The 11,436-nt window shown below is 40.0% G+C and overlaps 1 non-coding gene across 1 annotated transcript; it reads left to right on the plus strand.

Annotated features, from left to right (window-relative positions):
• The first annotated feature begins 8,879 nt into the window (after positions 1-8,879).
• Positions 8,880-8,987, plus strand: LOC112724846 (small nucleolar RNA R71). Its single transcript, XR_003163990.1, has one exon. It is a non-coding gene; the product is annotated as a small nucleolar RNA R71 (small nucleolar RNA).
• The last annotated feature ends 2,449 nt before the right edge of the window (positions 8,988-11,436 follow it).

Here is an 11,436-nt window from a genome sequence, read left to right on the forward strand (position 1 = left end):
TTGAAGGCCTTTACATCCCTGCTGATCTCATAGTCCTGGATACTGGAAAGGAAGAGGATGAATCCATCATCCTAGGAAGACCTTTCCTGGCCACAGCAGGAGCTGTGATTGATGTTGACAGAGGTGAAATAGTCCTTCAATGGAATGAGGACTCCCTTGTGTTTAAAACTCAAGGATCTCCCTCTGCAACCATGGAGAGGAAGCAGAAAAAGCTTCTCTCAAAGCAGAGTCAACCAGAGCCCCCACAGTCAAACTCTAAGTTTGGTGTTGGGAGGCCACAACCAAACTCTAAGTTTGGTGTTCAACTCCCATATCCAAACTCTAAGTTTGGTGTTGGAGAGTCTCAACAAAGCTCTGCACATCTGTGAGGCTCCATGAGAGCCCACTGTCAAGCTATTGACATTAAAGAAGCGCTTGTTGGGAGGCAACCCAATGTTTATTTATCTAACTATATTTTTCTTAGTTATATATCTTTATAGGTTCATGATCATGTGGAGTCACAAAATAAACAAAAAAATCAAAAACAGAATCAAAAACAGCAGAAGAAAAATCACACCCTGGAGGAGCATCTGTCTGGCGTTCAAACGCCAGAACAGAACATGGTCCTGGCGCTGAACGCCCAGAATGGGCAGCATCCTGGCGCTGAACGCCCAGAACAAGCATGGTTCTGGCGTTCAACGCCAGAAATGGCAGCAAAGGGGCATTGAACGCCCAAAATGGGCACCAACCTGGCGCTGAACGCCCAGAGTTGTGTGCAAGGGCATTTTACATGCCTAAATTGGTGCAGGGATGTAAATGCCTTGACACCTCAGGATCTGTGGACCCCACAGGATCCCCACCTACCTCATCATCTCTCTTCCCATTCATGATCATCCCTTCTGTTTTCCATTTACCACTCACATCCATACACCCACTACCTTCAAAATTCAACATCTCTCTCCCACCCAATCCCACCCATATGGCCGAATACACACCTCCCTCCATCTTCTCCATATCTTCTTCTTCTTCTTCTATTCTTTCTTCTTTTTGCTCGAGGGCGAGCAACATTCTAAGTTTGGTGTGGTAAAAGCATAGCTTTTTTGTTTTTTCCATAACCATTGATGGGACCTAAGGCCAAAGAAACCTCTAGAAAGAGGAAAGGGAAGACAAAAGCTTCCATAAAGGGTCCATAGCTCAGTGGTAGAACATTTGACTGCAAATCAAGAGATCTCTGAGATACCTCAGGGGATACATTTTCTTCCACACAATTATTGGAAGCAACTAAGGGTGGAACATCAAGAGCACTCCATCATCCTTCATGAAATCAGAGAAGATCTAAAAGCAATGAAGGAGGAGCAACAAAGACAAGGAAGAGACATAGAAGAGCTCAAAGACATCATTGGTTCCTCAAGAAGGAAACGCCACCATCACTAAGGTGGATTCATTTCTTGCTCTTATTTCTTCTGTTTTTCGTTTTCTATGTTAAGTGCTTATCTATGTTTGTGTCTTCATTACATGATCATTAGTAGTAACTATGTCTTAAAGTTATGAATGTCCTATGAATCCATCACCTCTCTTAAATGAAAAATGTTTTAATTCAAAAGAACAAGAAGTACATGAGTTTCGAATTTATCCTTGAACTTAGTTTAATTATATTGATGTGGTGACAATGCTTCTTATTTTCTGAATGTATGCTTGAACAGTGCATATGTCTTTTGAAGTTGTTGTTTAAGAATGTTAAATATGTTGGCTCTTGAAAGAATGATGACTAGGAGACATGTTATTTGATAATCTAAAAAATCATAAAAATAATTCTTGAAGCAAGAAAAAGCAGCAAAGAACAAAGCTTGCAGAAAAAAAAAATAGGCGAAAAAAAAAATTAGAAAAAGCAAGCAGAAAAAGCCAAAGCTCTTAAAACCAAAAGGCAAGAGCAAAAAGCCAATAACCCTTAAAACCAAAAGGCAAGGGCAAATAAAAAGGATCCCAAGGCTTTGAGCATCAGTGGATAGGAGGGCCTAAAAAGGAATAAAATCCTGGTCTAAGCGGCTAAACCAAGCTATCCCTAACCATGTGCTTGTGGCATGAAGGTGTCAAGAGAAAACTTGAGACTGAGCGGTTAAAGTCAAGGTCCAAAGCAAAAAAAGAGTGTGCTTAAGAACCCTGGACACCTCTAATTGGGGACTTTAGCAAAGCTGAGTCACAATCTGAAAAGGTTCACCCAATTATGTGTCTGTGGCATTTATGTATCCGGTGGTAATACTGGAAAACAAAGTGCTTAGGGCCACGGCCAAGACTCATGAAAGAAGCTGTGTTCAAGAATCATCATACTGAACAAGGAGAGTCAATAACACTATTCGAAATCTGAAGTTCCTATAGATGCCAATCATTCTAAACTTCAATGGATAAAGTGAGATGCCAAAACTATTCAAGAGGCAAAAAGCTATAAGTCCCGCTCATATGATTGAAGCTCTGTTTCATTGATAGTTTGGAATTTATAGTATATTCTCTTCTTTTTATCCTATTTGATTTTCAGTTGCTTGGGGACAAGCAACAATTTAAGTTTGGTGTTGTGATGAGCGGATAATTTATACGCTTTTTGGCATTGTTTTTAGTTTGTTTTTAGTAGGATCTAGTTACTTTTAGGGATGTTTTCATTAGTTTTTATGTTAAATTCACATTTCTGGACTTTACTATGAGTTTGTGTGTTTTTCTGTGATTTCAGGTACTTTCTGGCTGAAATTGAGGGACTTGAGCAAAAATCAGATTCAGAGGTTGAAGAAGGACTGCTGATGCTGTTGGATTCTGACCGCCCTGCACTCAAAATAGATTTTCTGGAGCTACAGAACTCTAAATGGCGCGTTTCAAATTGCGTTGGAAAGTAGACATCCAGGGCTTTCCAGCAATATATAATAGTTCATACTTTGGCCAAGAATAGATGACGTAAACTGGCGTTAAACGCCAGCTTTCTACCCAAATCTGGCGTCTAGCGCCAGAAAAGGATCCAAAACCAGAGTTGAACGCCAGAAATGGATCAAAACCTGGCGTTCAACTCCACAAATGGCCTCTGCACGTGCAACACTCAAGCTCAGCCCAAACACACACCAAGTGGGCCCAGGAAGTGGATTTATGCATCAATTACTTACTCATGTAAACCCTAGTAGCTAGTTTATTATAAATAGGACCTCTTACTATTGTATTAGAAATCTTTGGTCTCAGTTTTAATCCATTGTTCATCTTTGGATTACCTTATGATCCTTTGATCACGTTTTGGGGGCTGGCCATCTCGTCCATGCCTGGACCTTCACTTATGTATTTTCAACGGTCGAGTTTCTACACTCCATATATTAAGGTGTGGAGCTCTGCTGTTCCTCAAAGAATAATGCAAGTACTACTGTTTTCTATTCAATTCATCTTATTTTACTTCTAAGATATCCATTCGGACCCAAGAACGTGATGAAGGTGATGATTATGTGTGACGATCATCACCATCTCCCCTATGAACACGTGCCTGATAAACACTTCCGTTCTACATGAAATAAGCTAGAATGAATATCTCTTAGATCTCTTAACCGGAATCTTCGTGGCGTAAGCTAGAATGATGGCGGCATTCAAGAGAATCCGGAAAGTCTAAACCTTGTCTGTGGTATTCCGAGTAGGATTCAACGATTGAATGACTGTGACGAGCTCCTAACTCGCGATTGCAGGGCGTTAGTGACAGACGCAAAAGGATAGTAAATCCTATTCCAGCATGATCGAGAACCGACAGATGAATAGCCATGCCGTGACAGGGTGCGTGAGCATATTATTCACTGAGAGGATAAGATGAAGCCATTGGCAAGGGTGATGCCTCCAGACGATTAGCCGTGCCGTGACAGGGCATTGGATCATTTTCCCGAGAGATGACCGAAAGTAGCCATTGACAGTGGTGATGTATCACATAAAGCCAGCCATGGAAAGGAGTGAGACTGATTGGATGAAGATAGCAGGAAAGCAGAGGTTCAGAGGAACGAAAAGCATCTCCATTCGCTTATCTGAAATTCCTACCAATGATTTACATGAGTACCTCTATCCCTATTCTATTATTTATTATTCGAAAACTCCATGATTATTTTATATCCGCCTGACTGAGATTTGCAAGGTGACCATAGCTTGCTTCATATCAACAATCTCCATGGGATTCGACCTTTACTCACGTAAGGTATTACTTGGACGACCCAGTGCACTTGCTGGTTAGTTGTATCGAAGTTGTGACAAATTATGAATGTGTAATCACGATTACGCGTACCAAGTTGCTCACGTGCCAGGAATAGTTTGAGCCTGGACATCACAATTTCGTGCACCAGTTGTCTCCTACCTAGCACTTTTGGTTAAACTCCTTAAGTTGGACATTAGATGAGCTTCCTGTTATGGTGGCTTGTGCTTAAATTCATCCAGAAATCTCCACCAATGTTTGGAATGCCAACAGCCTCCGGGGTCCCAAACTAGGCATGTGAAGCTTTTGAGCAGCTTCAAATAGGTCCTCAGGCTCCTGGGGTGACGAATGTCAGAATAGATTCCAGGATCCCAAACTTTGCTTTTAAGTCCGCCTTCGTCTTGATCTATTTTTTTCCATCCAGGCGGTTCAGAAATTAGATTCTCACCAAGATGACCAAACATTTTCCGAGATCCATTCGATTGAACATGATGCCAATCCGTGCACTTCGAGTTGAAGCATGGAATCTTATTGAACCTTGTGCACCAGCTCTGAGTACGAGTCATTTCCCTCTTACTCTTAAAGCCGCAGAGAGCTCTAAGCTGGCCATTTGTTTCAAGCAAATCATATTCAAGTGGAAAAATAAAGTTAAAGGTTAAGGATTGTACCCACTTGAAGCTTATATTGGGTGGTAATGGCCTTGGGATATGTGTTTCCAGTGGTTCTGTAAGTTCTACTCCCTTGTGAGCTTCTGTGAATTTCTCCACTTCCTTGCAGAATTCTTTAAATATAACATCGTCCTGATCAAAGTCTTCTATGTCTTCCTCATCACTCAAGTCATAAGCCGGAGGTTGAGAGAAATCTACCTCCGCATCATCTTTGTATTCACTTGGATAAGGTTCTTCAATCTCAGAGAATTCACTTGCGGATGCAAGTTCATTACTAGGAGAACTTGACTTGAGACTACCATCATCAAGGAAACTTGCGTCTTGGGTTATTCCGTCTAGTTCTTCATAAAATACCTGCTTTGCGGGCCGTGCACTATCCTCCTTAGCATCAATTGTAACGTCCTTGACGGAATTCTTCACAACTCTGGATTCCCATGGAAGTTCAGCATCTCCTAAATCTTCAATTAGTACTTCTTCTTTTTGGATAATTTGAGCTTCCTCCAATTGTTCCAGAACAAAGTTATGCTCATTACTGCCCTCTGGGGTTTCTAGTGTCTCCTTCATGCTACGTTCGTTATTAGATTCTCCACATAAGACTATTGGAGTTCCTTGAGTGCCTAAACATCTGGAAGATAATTAATGTATTGCATGCTCTAGCTGATGAAGGGTTGTATGAAGTTGATCTACTGTTTCCTTGAGGCGAGCCTGTGATTCTCGAGGTGATGGATTTGGACATGGTACATAGGGAAGTGGTGGTGTTTGGGAGTAATTGGATTAGAATCGGGGTAAATAAGGATCGTATGGTGGTGAATGGTGAAAAGGATCTTGTGAGTGTGGTGGTTCAAAGTTATATTGAGAGGATGGTCTATAGGCACAGGGTGAGGCTTGTTAGTAGTTACAAGGTTGTCCAACATATCTATTAGCTTGGTTTGCATTGTATAATGGTCTTTGTCCATGATATCTTGGAGGGTGTTGCTACCTAAAGGGTTGATCAAATCTTCTTGGCTCCATCCATCTTTGATTGCCTAGACCTTGATGCATATTCCTGTTATAGCTTTCACTCCCTTCAACAATATTAGAACCAAACTCAAAGCGAGAGGGGTGAGAATTCATAGCAGCTAATAAAATAAAAAGGGAAAAACAAAAGCAAATAAACAATTAAAAAAAACTATTTACAATAACCAATAATAAGGCACACGATTGCAGTTCCCCGGCAACAGCACCATTTTGACGATTAGACTTCTGCTAGTAAAGAAATTCACAAATATAATCGCGTTGTAAGTATAGTTTCTGAACTAACAAAAATCCTTTCGTACAAAAGTTTTTTGTTGTCACAAGTAACAAACCCCTAAATAAATTCATAAACTAAGTATTTAAACCTCGGGTCGTCTTCTCAAGGAACTGCAGGGAGGTATGTTCTTATTATTGGTTATGAGTTTTGTAAATTGGGATTTTGAAAGTGAGGAACAAGTAATTTAAATGACAAATAAAATAAATAAATAACTGTAAAATAAACTCTTGGCAAGGTATGAGAAATTGGAATTTCTATCCTAGTTATCCTAATCAGGTGTGATGAGAATTGGATTTTAATCCCACTTAGTTAAGTCAAGTGGACTAATTAGATTGATCCTCAAGTCCTAGTCAATCCCTGTGGGACGACTAGCTTTAGAACGATCTAGATTAATTAGAAATCTGCCAATTTCAACCACTGCACAGTTTGACAACTTAAGTGTTACCAATTACTTAACCAAAGCCAAAAGAAAGAAAATATCTAAATTAAATTAAGAGCATTCATAAATAGAATAAGACAATCATAAGCTGAAATACCTCAAGTAATATTAATTAAGAAAATCATAACATGAATGTAGCATAAGTCAAATTGAAAAGATAAATGATAATTAAAGGTATATAATAAAAGTAGAAAATAAATAAGAGAAACATTGAACCTATACTTGAAGAGAAGTAATCCTAAAATTTAGAGAAATCCTAATCCTAAAACCTAAGAGAGAGGAGAGAACATCTCCCTCTAAGAACTACATCTAAACTATGAAAAGTGAATAATTGGAGCTTTCTCCATATGGATGCATTCCCCCACTTCATAACCTCTAATATGTGCCTTCTGGACTTGGATCTGGGCCAAAAATGGCTTCAGAAATTGCTGGGAGAGTTTTCTGTAATTTCTGGTGCGTGGCGTCTGTCACGTGTTCGCGTGGGTCACGCGATCGCGTCATCTGGAGTTTTCCTTGTCACGCGTTCGCCTCGGTCATGCGTCTGCGTCATCTGTGTTCTGCTCATGGCGCGCGTCCGCGTCAGTCACACGTTCGCGTTGCTGTCTTTTCGCGCTAGGCAAGCGGCCGCGTCGTCCATGCATTCGCATCGCTGCCAATTTCTTCAAAAACTCCATTTTGTGCTTTCCTTCCATTTTTGTATGTTTCCTTTCCATCCTTTAAGTTATTCCTGCCTTTAGAATATCTGAAACTACTTAACACACAAATCACGGCATCGAATGGTAATAAAGGGTAATTAAAATAAATAATTTTAAAGCATAGGAAGCATGTAAGTCACATATATCACATAATAAGGAAGGGAAAGTAAAACCATGCAATTTACATGAATAAGTGGGTGAAGGATTGAATAAATCTCTTGAATTGAGCACATATATATCATAAAATATGGGTTTATCATATACCTCCCATTAAAGCAGATATAGAACTACCTAAAGGAATAGTTTCTAATTCATTAATTTTATCTTTATGTATGCATAAATCTTTTAGAAACTTTGCATATTTAGGTACCTGCTGAATAACATCAAAAAGGGGAACAGTTACCTCAACCTTTTTGAATATTTCTACCATTTTGGGGTCAAGTTCCATCTGCTTTATGGGCTTCTTTGCAAGTTGTGGGAATGGGATAGGAAGGGCGTTACTTGCAGCTTCTGTATCCTTCGGTGTTTCGTTCTGTGGTTGAGCTGCTTCTTCTTCAACTATGTTTTGTACGTCCTCTTCCTCTTCAACATCTTCCACTTCCACTACATCCTCAGCTGGGACGTGTTCTGGTAGGCTTGTCTCCTCCTGGTTCTTCTCCTTCAATGTGGTTCCGGACCTCAAAGTGATAGCATTGATGCCACCTTTGGGATTAGGTAGGGGTTGAGAGGGAATTCCACTGGAGCTTGAAAGTTGATTGGTAGAATTAGGTGATGAATTTAACCGGGAGACGAGAGCTTGTAAAGTAGCAGTTAGACCATTTAAAGTAGAGTTCAGCTGCGTCTGCATGTCTTGTTGTCCTTGTGCAAGAGAACGGAGCATCTCGTCATTTGATGAGGAATTGGAATAAGTGATCTGAGGAACCTGTTGTTGGTTGTGTTGAAATCCTTGAGATTGTCTTAGGTGAGGTGCTTTGTAAGGCTGGTTCTGATTCTGCTGTCCGTTGTTATTATTGTTATTCCACCTTTGGTTTCCATTGTTATCTCTGCCTCCTCTGTTATAATTGTCCTTCCAATTATGGTTAGAATTATCTCTCCAACCTTGGTTGGAGTTATCCTGCCATCCATGGTTATAGGTTCCACCTTGGTTGTAATTGCCGCCTTGTTGATTGTACCCTTGATTCGGGTGGTCATAGAAGTTATGAGTAGCTGCCACAGTATTGTCTTCCTGTTGGAGTTGCAGACATTCATCAGTATAATGACTATAATCAGCACAGATCCCGCATACTCTTTGTGGAACTAACTGTTAGCTCTGTTGTGGTGGGTGAGGCTGAGCTTATTGTTGATTTAACTGTATCTGCTTCAGTAGGTTGGTCATTTCACATATACTCTGTGTAAGAGTAGTAGTCTCAATGCTAGAGGAAACCTCTGCAACAGCTTTTGAGTGGATGTGCCTTTTCCTATGATTCCTAGTGGACTCAGCTAAGTCGCCGATCAGTTGCCATGCTTCATCTGTGGTTCTGTACTTTTTCAGGGAACCATTACTAGCACCATCCAGTGTAGTCTTATCTTGGGGGTTCATGCCTTGAGTGAAGTAGCTGATCAACACTAGTCTGTCAATCATGTGATGGGGGCATGCATCTAGAAGGTTCTTAAAACGCTCCCAGTATTCATAGAGAGTCTCCGAGTCACCTTGAACAATGCAGGAGATCTCTTTTCTCAGTCTATCTGTGACTTCAGCTGGAAAGTATTTTTCCAAAAATTCTCTCCTGAGTGTATCCCAGTTGGTAACGGTCGCTTCAGGTTGGGAGTAGTACCACTCCCTTGCTTTTCTCTCAAGAGAAAACGGGAAGGCAGTTAACAGAATAGAAGTTTTATCTGCACCATTACGCCTGACAGTAGAACAGGCTGTCTGGAAATCCCTAAGGTGCTTAATAGGCTCTTGAGCAGGTAAGCCATGAAAGTTGGGCATCAAGTTGATTAGTGCAGTCTTCAATTCAAAATCTGCAGCCAGATTTGGATGATGCACTTGATAAGGTTGCAGTGTAAAATCTAGGGCTCCAGCTTCCTGGAGAGTAATTCTCCTAGGTTCTGCCATGTTACCTGCACGTGAATCAACTGGATCAGTAGTAAAGGAGCTTGTCTCGCTCTCAGATGGCGGTTCAGATTCGCCCTCAGATGATACTGGTGAATCGATAACAATCACTTCACCACCCTTAGAGGCTAACCGACATCGAGCTCGCCTAATACGTGAAAGAGTTCTTTCAATTTTAGGATCAAAAGTGGCTAAGCTCGGATCAGGCAGTGAACGCGTCATTCAATGAGAAAGACATATAGCTCATGGTAACAGAAATAAAAATAAAATATGCAAATAAAAAAATAAAATATGTACAGTAATTACTAATCTAGCACACTATTGCAACTCCCCGGCAATGGCGCCAAAAGTTGATGCATGGCAGAAGTTAGACCAATTAAGAGAATCTTAATAAGAGGAATGCGTTGCAAATATAGCCCTTAACCGGCTAAAGTCTACCTCACCAATTTAAAAAGGGGTTGTCACAAATTTTAGAATTAAAAATACTAGAAGTATGAGTCCCAAGTCGCCTCCCAACGAGTTGCAGGAAAGAGTGCTATTTTATTAACTAGAAGTTTTCCAGAAAGTTGAGGTTTGACAATGAGTAAAAATAATTGTAAATTAAAGCAATAAAAATAAACTAAGAACAATTATTGATATTCTTAAATAAAAAGCCTTGACTGGGAGAATGATTAATTAGAAGTTCTATCCTTGTTGGAATCTTCTCAAGCGTAGTGTAAAGAGGTTGTTGTTTTCACTTAGTTAACCCTTACTAAATAAAGGAAAGTCAAGTGATTGAGCTAACTCTTACCCACAAATCCTAGTCCTCTCCCTTGGGAAGGTCTAGTGTTAGTAGGTACAGAATTAGCCAACAACGTCCAATTTAACTAAGCACTTGAGCATTCCAACTCAAGTGTCTCCTCTTAATCAACCCCCATGTCAAGTAGAAAATCTACTCCATTAACGTGGATATAATACTCATAAAAATATAAGAAGACATAATAATTTAAATAAAATAAAAAAGAGAATTTATAATTAATTAAAAGTAAAAGTAACTCTATATATTAATAAATCTAAAATGTAACATACTTATTTGAATAGGGTCAATGAGCAACTAATAAGAGTAAAGGAATAAGGAAACAAACTAAAGTGATGTCTTCACGGAGGTAATGACTCGTCAGCATTCAAAATCCAAAGCAAAAGCATAAACTATCAATGTAAAATTAATCTAGATTCAAATATAAAACTAAAAGTAATCCTAATATCAATATATCTGAATGTGTGTGGATGCGTGTTGAGTCTCTGCATGTTCCCTAGCTTTAGTCTGTGTTTCTGGGCCGAAAACTGGGTCAAAATGCGGCCCGAAATCGCCCCCAGCATATTCTATTATTTCTGCAGATTGCGCAGGTCACGCGTACGCATCGTTCACGCGATCATGTCATTCTACGATTTTCCTTATCACGCGTTCGCATCATTCGTGCAGACTCCACTCCACGCATTTGCGTCTGGCACGCGTTCGCGTCGCTGCGATTTCTTCATTTCGCACGCTCGCGTGAGCCATGCGATCGTGTCATTGTTCGCTGGTCATCTCCTTGGTGTCTTGTGCTCCTTCCATTTTTGCAAGCTTCCTCTCCATTCTCTGAGCCATTCCTGCCCTATAAAGCTTGAAACACTTAACACACGGATCACGCCATCGAATGAGATAAAGGAGAGTTAAAATGTACTAATTAAAGGTCTCTAGGAAGCAAGTTTTCAACCATAAACAATACTAGGAAGGAATTATAAAATCATGCAATCCATATGAATAAGTAGGTAAAGACTTGATAAAACCACTCAATTAAACACAATATAAATCATAAAATAATGGTTTATCAATATCTATCCTCAACTTAGTCAGCCTCTGAGGTGGAAAAAAATTGGTCAGAAACCTGTTGACCACCTTATCCCAAGTGTCCAAGCTCTCCTTGGGATGAGTATCAAGCCACTGTTTAGCTCGGTCCCGTACAGTAAATGGGAAGAGAAGTAGCTTGTAGACATCAGAATGGACTCCATTAGTCTTCATAGTGTCACAGATTTGTAGGAAATTAGAAATAAACAAGTT

The sequence above is a fragment of the Arachis hypogaea genome, chromosome 11 (genome assembly GCF_003086295.3).
Source record: "Arachis hypogaea cultivar Tifrunner chromosome 11, arahy.Tifrunner.gnm2.J5K5, whole genome shotgun sequence".
In the NCBI taxonomy this organism is placed as follows: Eukaryota; Viridiplantae; Streptophyta; class Magnoliopsida; order Fabales; family Fabaceae; genus Arachis; species Arachis hypogaea.